The following is a 10191-nucleotide window of genomic DNA, read 5'->3' as shown; positions in this document are numbered from 1 at the left end:
GGGCATTGTGAGAAGCTTTGCGCAACAAGACGACCTTTGTAACGCATAATTTTGTTCTTCTCATTACGCTTCCAAACGAAAATCCGCATGTAGCCAACGAGCTTCACATGTGGAGGACTAGGAGGTATAAGTCCAAACACCTTACACTTTGCAAGCGAATTGAGTTCAATTTGGATTGCTTGTTTCTAGTTTGACCAATCGGTCCTATGTCGACATTCATCAATGGAACGGAGTTCAATGTCTAATGTGAGAAGCATTGTCAATGATCATCTCATTTCTACACCACACATTATCTAAGCTAGCATAATAGATCGAAATCTCATGATTATCGGGAGTGGATTCGTCTCTTCAAGGATGCTTCTGTAATCTAGAATGTCTTCATGAGTTGGATAGAATGAGTAAGTGACACTTGGATTCACGGTAGGCTCTTCAGGTGCCTGTGCTATGGGTTTCCTCTTCCAGGGGTGAAAATCTTTTGAACCAAAAGGTTCGCCATGCTTATGTGTAGAAGCAGATGATTGGCTAGCCGCTAATATACGTAGATCACCAAAATTGGCATCCTTGGCCTCCAAGAGGGAAATCCATTGTACATTTGGTACAATCATCCTTCCAAGCACATTCGCAACTGGAATATATGATCTTGTCACTCGCACTAAATCGATGAAAGCATCTGGCATGCTCTGAGCTATACTCTAAAGATTTAATATGCATTGCACTTTAGTTTCAGACTGAGGGGTACGGGGATCTAAATGAAACAAAGTGGGAGTTGTTCATGATAATTTGTGTAGTTCTTCAAGAAAGTTGATGTTTTTATCTATCCTTAATGACAGGAAGACTGTCTCATAGAATTGACATTCCGTGAAATGAACGATAAACAGATCATCTGTTAAGTAACGAATGATCAAAGGAGAATCATATCCAACATAGATTCCCTTGACCTTGATGGGGTGGATTCTAGCCGCCTTTACCACACCTCTTTTGGCGTTTTAGGGGTTGGTTCGTGCTATAGTGTGCTTTAGGCATAGCAGTCGCCCTATAGGATGAGCTTGATGATTTTTCATCAACATCTGATTCTGATTTGGACAATATATGGTTAGTGCAATGGAGAAAAATATCAATCCATTCACATATGAGTAGAACATTTAGGTTATAATATCCATGTATTGGTTAAAAATTGTCATGAAAAACTTCGAGTTTTCATGGGTGGTTTTTTAGGAAAACATCAAGTTTTCAAACAAGGCATGTTTATAGAAACTTTAGGTTTCGAAATAATTTTGAGCTTCAGGTTCATATGTTCCTGTAGACAAACGCGAATATATATACAGAAAGGGAATTGTTATTAGCACTCCAAAAATCTCATTCTACGCTCCTCACAAGTGTATTTTTCTTTCTAATTATAGAAAGTTTGGAGTGCCAAATGAGATTTTTAGAGTGCTAATAACAATTCCCATACAGAAATATGCAACAAGAAAATATGCAAATAAAACTTTAGGTCTTTAATTATAATTGAATTAATTATTTGGACTTCGGGCCAAATTTAAAGTGTGGGTGAAAAAGAATTAGGGCCCAAAAACTTGGACCAAAGCCCATGGGTGGACTGAGTAAATTTGAGTCGTGCAGCCCAGGCCCAAAATTAGGCTGGACGAGCTCGAGCCTAGTATGCAGGCTGGCCCAGCATCACAAATTTAATGGGTTGCAGGCGTAAGCCCAAAAACAAAGGCATGTGAACGTTTTGATCCTGTGTGATGCATACATGGATACACTAGCGCATGGGCTAGGATCCGGTGCGATGTGGATGTGGGGGAACACCAAGAACAGGCTTGGACTGGTGTTACATGAGCTGGGAGTCTAACAAAAGCCCAATTGGCTTGTTGGATATGGGTTGTGGCAGCAAAAACAAGCAGCAAGCCCAAAAAGGTGTTGTGCGATGCAAGCCCGAAAGTCTAAGGCCTACTAAGGCTTGGGTCGAGAAATCCAGGATAACCCAGCGACGCTGGGTGTTGAATTCAAACCGAAAAAATTTCAAGGTCACTTCAGGCGACTTTCCTCGGGTGGTCATGGGACAATGATACATGATAGGAGCATATTTATGCGACTTAATTAGCTTGTTTCCTTGCATTTACTTAATTAGTTCTTAGTTATTCTAGTATTTTAAGCTACTTTTGTGTATTTGTAGGTCTATAAGCCTTATGAAGCAATAAGGTGCATTTTGGAGCCTTTTGGAGCAAAATTGGGCTTGGAATGGATAGCATATGCTTGGAGCAAAAAGAATGGATGAAATTGAAGACTTGAAGATGTTAGGATTCCTAATCAAAGAAGGATTCCTACTCAAATGAGGATTCTTACTTGAAGTAGGAAAGTTAAGCCAAGGTTTCTTATTTTGGTTTGACTTTTCCTAATCCTAAAGGTACCTATGTTCCAGCAATATTGAAGGTCTTCTATGCATTCTAGGACACAAACCAAAGGTTCCTTGCACCATTCTAGCCCTTGCCACACCATCTTTCCCTTTCCCCTTCTATTCTCCTTCCTTGCCGCACAAAGGAGACCTTCATTTTCCTATTTTCTACACCAAATCACATTCCCTTTTTAATTTAAGACCTTTCCTCTTTCCCTTTGCCTTTGCTGCACCCTATATTCCCTTTCCTTTTAATTTCTGACTTTGACTTAGTCTTTTTCCTAGTGGTTTTAGAATAAAAATCCTTTGACATTAATAAAACTTTATTTCCTTTTCTCATTTAATTTCTACTGCACCTTTACCTTATTTCCCTAGGGTTTTAAATACTTGGCTATTTTAATAAACCTTGGCCACACCCTTTGGAGATCCATCACGCCATACACCACCCTCTACCACAAATTCACACCACACAATCCACCACACCTCAAGAGCCTAAAATTCAGAAACTCCCTATTATGCGTAGCAAGGAAGGAATGAGGAGCCACCTGGAGTGTTTCTAGGTGTATTCTATCTTTGTTTTTAATGTTTAAGTTTAATTATCTTTGTTTTGCGAACATGAGGAGCTAAACTTGTTTTAGCTAGAGGAGACTTTGAAATCATGATTATATTTGCAATATGAATTGATTATTTTCAGTTGTGATTTCATAAATCGTGAATATAATTTACTTAACTGTTTGATTAAGAACTTATTCTTGTGTGTTGATTAAAAGGGCCCGCTTAGTTTGCATGCATGAATTTGATGCTAAAATATAAGGGAGTTTCACCTAATCGTTATGAACTTATATTCACAAGTAGTGGAAGTCACTAGTCATGATCGTATTAAGTAAATTCTTGGCAGGGGTATCATGTTGTTCATAGTTACGAATGCCTTGTCAATACTTATGATTTTCACAAAGCTTAATGATCTTTGATTGTATCTCTATTATGATGTTCATGTAGGGAACTATTGAAGAATAATTTGGTTGCCAATGCGTATTCCATCCAATTCAATGACTTAAGGAAAATCTGAGGGTTAATTAGTGCTGTTCATGGTTAATCTGGGGTGTTGAGGTTCATGGTTTATTGGAAAAACAACTGGAAATCAATTTGTATGCAAGTGTGTCATGTGTGGAGAATGACCCTTTAGCTAGCTTATCACCCATAGTTTTCCCTAATTTCGTCCAAAGTTGTTTAAGTCTTTAAATCTGTTTGTTTTTACTTTAATTTCGTCCAAATCAATCTCCCCTTTAATTAAGTGTGTTAGATTTGTTAGAAACGTGTTCAAATCTGTCCAATTTAGTGTTTTGAGTCTTAATAGTCTAACGTCCAAATAACTTCTTACAGTATGTTTCGAGTCAATTTAACTTAGTTTGTGTGTTTTGAGTTTATTTAGCTTGTTTTGAGTTGTTAAAGTCTAGTTTTCTGTTTTTGAGTCTAGTTTAGTATTTTAGAGTTTAATTTGAGTAGATTAGCATCCCTTCTAATCCCCGGCCTAGAACGATCCCTACTTACACATACTACAATCATAGGGTTTTAATTTGAGTGTTAGAATATTTCACACCAAATTTTGGCGCTATTGCCGGGTATTTGTAAAATTGCTAATCCCTCTGTTTGTTTGTTTATTTTTTCTTTTGAAATTTGATTTAGTCTTATTTCTTTGATTTTAGGTACTAAAGAAGCAAGACATGGCAATTGCTAATCTTCAAGCTCAAATAGCGAATCTTAATTCTCAGTTGTCACAGTATCCACAATGCAAAGTGTCCCTACATTTGGTGTTTCTTATAGGCAAGAATATCAAGCAAATCAATGTCCACAAAGAAGTTGGAAGAATGTCAATACCTGGGATTATCAAGATCATAATCAATCAGGGAACTATTTGTTTTCCAACATGTACAATTCAGATTAGAGTGATCATTCAAACTCTATGTGGTGGGAATCTCAACAAGTTCAACACGAAGGGTATTGGCAGCCATATGACGGGTTCTATTCAAGACCTATGCAGCCACCACAACCTCATATACAATATGCCCAACCAAACTCAGGTTCGTCAATAGATTGTGCTCAAATTCTTGATCAATTAATTTCTTTGGATCAGGGCTCACAAAATCAAACCAAGGAGGCTCAACAAGGAGAATATTGGCAGCCATATAAGGAGTTCTATACAATGCCTATGCAGCCACCACAGTCTGCCCCGCAACAATTCCAACCGAATTTAGGTTCGTCAATAGATTGTGCTCAAATTCTTGATGTATTAACTTCTTTGACGCAGGAATTACAAAATCAAGCCCAAGTGATGAGCGAATTGAAGAATCAAATGGGAGAGATCGTAGAATTCATAGGGCAAATGCAAGAACAAAGTGAATTATCCGACTCAACTATTGAAATTGCTGAAGCTATCACCTTGAAAAGTGGCATGGAGGTTGGAGATGAACCCAAGACGTCCAAACCAAGCCAAAACATGGATGAACAGTTACTACTTGATGAAGAGGAGGATAACAAGGCCACGGCAAAGGAAGAACCACCCTTGTCGCAACCCCATATGCCCTCTATGTCGTCCACTACAACCAAGGTAAGCCTAAATTCAATTCTTCTTAACCCCATTCCACCAAATGTCCCTATTCCATGCAGGTTCATGCAATCCAAGGAAGAAAAGGGTGAGAAAGGCATCTTCGAAACCTTTCCAAAGAATCAAGAGCAAGAAGTGGCTGGGGAATGTCTAGAATTCATCAAAGAGATATACTTGAGACAACAATTCCCAAATAAGTTGGATTTTATGACACGGGACAAGTCATAACTCTCAAAACACCAAATCTAGCTGAATTTTCTAGTCCTACAACTTTCAAAGGGGTGTTTATTCTAGAGTTCATGTCGGAGCACACAGAATTTAAACCATTACTGGATCATTTCAAGTATCACCTCCCATTCAAAGATCACCTCCATGCCGTGGGCACTAAGGGAGCTAAAAAGGAAGTATCGTTCGGCTGGAAGACGTTAAAGCAAGCGCTTCTTGGGAGGCAACCCACGCGAATAAAGAAGACCTAGGAATCTCCAACACTCCACAACTAGATTTGCATTCCTAAACCTTACTCTTTATTGCTTTTACTTTGCCATGATTGTCATGTTTGTTAGTTGTGTTATTTGTGTGTTTGTTTGTAAGTCTATGCTTAAAACATTGAGGACAATGTTTGGTTTAAGTGTAGGGGGTAAACAAGTTGTTTTTGCATAATTTTTGTGGGATTTTATCACCTATCACTTCTAATGTTGTTATTCACTGTTTTTAAGTGTTTTTAGTGTATTTTGAAGTGTTTTTATGTGTCTTAAACAGAAAATCCGAAAATTTGAAAAAGAAATCGAAAAAAGTGTTTAAAAAAAACCAAAAAGAGTCATTTTTGTTTTTATGTTTGTTTGTGTCTTAGCATACCTTCCAACACAATGATGAGGTTTTGGTTTTTAGTTGCATGACTGTTAAAGAAAGTTACAAACATGGATGAAAGTTTGATATACTCTTTGGTTTATGCTTGGTTATAGTTATAGTTTACGAATTCACATGTAATCACAAAGGAAAAATTAGTTTTTGTAACATGCTTGAAGGAAGGAACTCAAACTAACGCTACATCCCTGAAAGACTTGAGTCTAAAAAGTTCTTTGGAGAGTTATTAATCTGTGATGTTTTTGTTTTCTAAAGTCGTTGCATGAGTGCTTGGTTGCTACTTAGAAAGCATTTTATCACTTAATTCCAAATACTATAACTCATATCCATTTCATTCAAAGCATAACATTGATTTGCATAACACAAAACAAGATGAAGTTGTTTAGTGAACCAAAGCCAAAAAGCTGACCCATTCACATGTTTTGTAGGTTTAAACCCTGTTGAGCCATTGGTTAGCCTATGTTCTTTGTTAACCCACATTACCCCGACCTAGCCTAGATTAGGACTTTCCATACCCTTGTTCTTGAAGCATGGTAAAGCATAACTTAGAGGGAATTCCTTTTGATTATGCAAAAAACCAAGTGTGGGGGAAGGGTTTTCAAAGTTTGTGTGTTTGTAAAAAATTCGTGGAAAAGGAAAAAAAGAAAGGAAAAGAAAAAAGTTGTGAAAAGAATGAAAAAGTGTTGAAAAATAAGTGAGAATAAACTCACATGTGTTGGTTGTTGAAGAAATGGTCCAAAAGTTTGAATTTGACCCTAAGTGTTGCATGAATCTTCCCTTGTGTTTAAAAGTTGATTTTTGCATTCCAAAGTGAATTCTAAGTGTCAATTTCATTACTTTGCTTACTATTGCTTTAAGAATGTTTGTTTATCCTTACCCTTCTTTGTTAGCCAATACCCTTAGCCCCGTTACAATCATCAACTTCTATCTTGAGTGTTGTGTATTTCAATATGTGGAGTTTGGAATTGGTATGAGCATATGGTATCCTCGGTTCTCGCATCTAAGTAGTGGCATTCCGTTCGTGAGATCATATATATACATGCATTAATAATTCCATAAAAGTGCTTTCTTTGTTGTGTGAAAATAAGAGAGCACCTGGTAAGGAATTGAGTGAATTCTCTAAGGCATGTTACTACATTCAAAACCATGTTTTAAATTGATTAAATGTGAGTTAGTAAGTGGTGATTGTGATTAAGTACGTGCTTGAGGGTAAGGATGATTAAAATCTATGAGAGTAGTGATTTTTAACATGTCATGAGCATTGGAAATCCCTGAGGCAAATGTTCGAAGGTCTAGTTGTGTTTTGTTTCTTTTGATTGTTTTGTTTTGCTCGAGGACTAACAAAAGCTAAGTGTGGGGGAATTTGATAGGAGCATATTTATGCGACTTAATTAGCTTGTTTCCTTGCATTTACTTAATTAGTTCTTAGCTATTCTGATATTTTAAGCTATTTTCATGTGTTTGTAAGTCCATAGGCCTTATGAAGCAATAAGGTGCATTTTGGAGCCTTTTGGAGCAAAATTGGGCTTGGAATGGATAACATATGCTTGGAGCAAAAGGAATGGATGAAATTGAAGACTTTAAGATGTTAGGATTCCTAATCAAAGAAGGATTCCTACTCAAATGAGGATTCTTACTTGAAGTAGGAAAGTTAAGCCAAGGTTTCCTATTTTGGTTTAACCTTTCCCAATCCTAAATGTCCCTATGTTCCAGCAACATTGAAGGTTTCCTGTGCATTCTAGGACACAAGCCAAAGGTTCCTTGCACCATTCTAGCCCTTGCCTCACCACCTTTCCCTTTCCCCTTCCATTCTCCTTCCTTGCCACATAAGGGAGACCTTCCTTTTCCTATTTTCTGCACCAAATCACATTCCCTTTTTAATTTAAGACCTTTCCTCTTTCCCTTTGCCTTTGCCGCACCCTATATTCCTTTTCCTTTTAATTTCTGACTCTGAATTAGTCTTTTTCCTAATGGTTTTAGAATAAAAATCCTTTGACATTAATAAAACTTTATTTCCTTTTCTCATTTAATTTCTGCTGCACCTTTACCTTATTTCCCTAGGGTTTTAGATACTTGGCTATTTTAATAAACCTTGGCCGCACCCTTTGGAGATCCATCACGCCATACACCACCCTCTACCACAAATTCACACCACACCATCCACCACACCTCAAGAGCCTAAAATTCAGAAAATCCCCATTGTGCGTAGCAAGGAAGGAAGGAGGAGCCACCTGGAGTGTTTTTAGGTGTATTCTATCTTTGTTTTTAATGCTTAAGTTTAATTATTTTTTTTTTGCGAACATGAGGAGCTAAACTTGTTTTAGCTAGAGGAGACTTTGAAACCATGATTATATTTGCAATATGAATTGATTACTTTCAGTTGTGATTTCATAAATCGTGAATATAATTTACTTAACTGTTTGATTAAGAACTTATTCTTGTGTGTTGATTAAAAGGGCCCGCTTAGTTTGCATGCATGAATTTGATGCTAAAATATAAGGGAGTTTCACCTAATCGTTATGGACTTATATTTACGAGTAGTGGAAGTCACTAGTCATGATCGTGTTAAGTAAATTCTTGGCAGGGTATCATGCTGTTCATAGTTACGAATGCCTTGTCAATGCTTATGATTTTCACAAAGCTTAATGATCTTTGGTTGTATCTCTATTATGATGTTCATGTAGGGAACTATTGAAGAATAATTTGGTTGCCGATACGTATTCCATCCAATTCAATGACTTAAGGAAAATCTGAGGGTTAATTAGTGCTGTTCATGGTTAATCTAGGATGTTGAGGTTCATGGTTTATTGGAAAAGCAACTGGAAATCAATTTGTATGCAATTGTGTCATGTGTGGAGAAGGACCCTCTAGCTAGCTTATCACCCATAGTTTTCCCTAATTTCGTCCAAAGTTGTTTAAGTCTTTAAATCTGTTTGTTTTTACTTTAATTTCGTCCAAATCAATCTCCCCTTTAATTAAGTGTGTTAGATTAGTTAGAAACGTGTTCAAATTCGTCCAATTTAGTGTTTTGAGTCTTAATAGTCTAAAATTCGTCCAAATAACTTCTTAGAGTCTGTTTCGAGTCAATTTAACTTAGTTTGTGTGTTTTGAGTCTATTTAGCTTGTTTTGAGTTGTTAAAGTCTAGTTTAGTGTTTTAGAGTTTAATTTGAGTAGATTGGCATCCCTTCTAATCCCCGGCCTAGAACGATCCCTACTTACACATACTACAATCATAGGATTTTAATTTGAGTGTTAGAATATTTCACATCAATACACGAGTGTTCAATTGGGAACCCTAGGTTTGGATGGAAACCTAAGTTTCGATGTCGGGAGGTCTGAGAAACCTTTAAGGATTCAAGGAATCTGTTGAAAAAATTCATCGATTTACATCGGTTTTTTCGAGAAAATTTGTCGAAAAAATTTACCGACGATGGTTTGGTCCTTAGCATGACTGCATGTCGTGATTTCCCAGGGAAAACGACGGTAAGGCCGTGGCCGACTACGAGTGGTGCTAGGTTGTGGGTTCGATGCCAAAAATGGTGTCATCTTAGATGGAGCATGGGTTTGGCTCCAATGCATTACAGCCCAGAGAGGCTCGATTAAGCTCTAGTGTGCATATGAGGTCATGAGTTCGAAGAGCCCTAACAATTTTGAATTTTTTTTTTCAGATTATAAAATTCAATTGCATTCATATTCAATTCAAATAATTTAATGCATGGACATATATTTGATGCAATTCATCGCAATATCAAATTCACATAATTCAACAATTATGAATATAATGGATACACAATTTATGTAGGATGTAGGATCTAAAATTTGAAAAACGTAAAGTTGGGTCAAGCATTATGGTGAATGTTCATGCTATCAGGGTTGCAAAAATATCGAGATAAAAATAGTTGTTTTGGAAGAACCTGATTGCGTGATGATACGGATGAACTGGTTTGATGCAGAAAGCTTCCACATCTGATTCCTAGGCACAGCGGTAGGAGCTTGCTTATAATGTGTTGTGGCCTATTTTATCTGACAAGGGGAAGGGGGCCGGCAGAAAGAGAGAAGAAAGAAATGGGTATGTAGAATTGTGTAGAGGAATGTGTGTGTTATTCCCCCTACGTAGTACCTTTATTTATAGTAATAAGAGAGAGAAGAAATCCTTCATCCCCAAGGAATACAAGTCCATATAGTAAAGAATACCTAGAATCAAATCTAATCTAGAATTTGCAAATTCACACTTAAACTAGAAGTTTACAACAAAAATAAGGGAATCTAAAGAGTTTTTATCACAAATGATCCCTGAGATTGATCAAACTCATCCTTTTGGTCCCT

This window comes from the organism of the source record quoted next, unplaced genomic scaffold (assembly GCF_019419815.1).
Source record: "Pyrus x bretschneideri cultivar Hongxiangsu unplaced genomic scaffold, Pyrus_bretschneideri_v1 Contig38, whole genome shotgun sequence".
NCBI classification, from domain to species: domain Eukaryota; kingdom Viridiplantae; phylum Streptophyta; class Magnoliopsida; order Rosales; family Rosaceae; genus Pyrus; species Pyrus x bretschneideri.
This window is presented reverse-complemented; position numbering follows the sequence as displayed.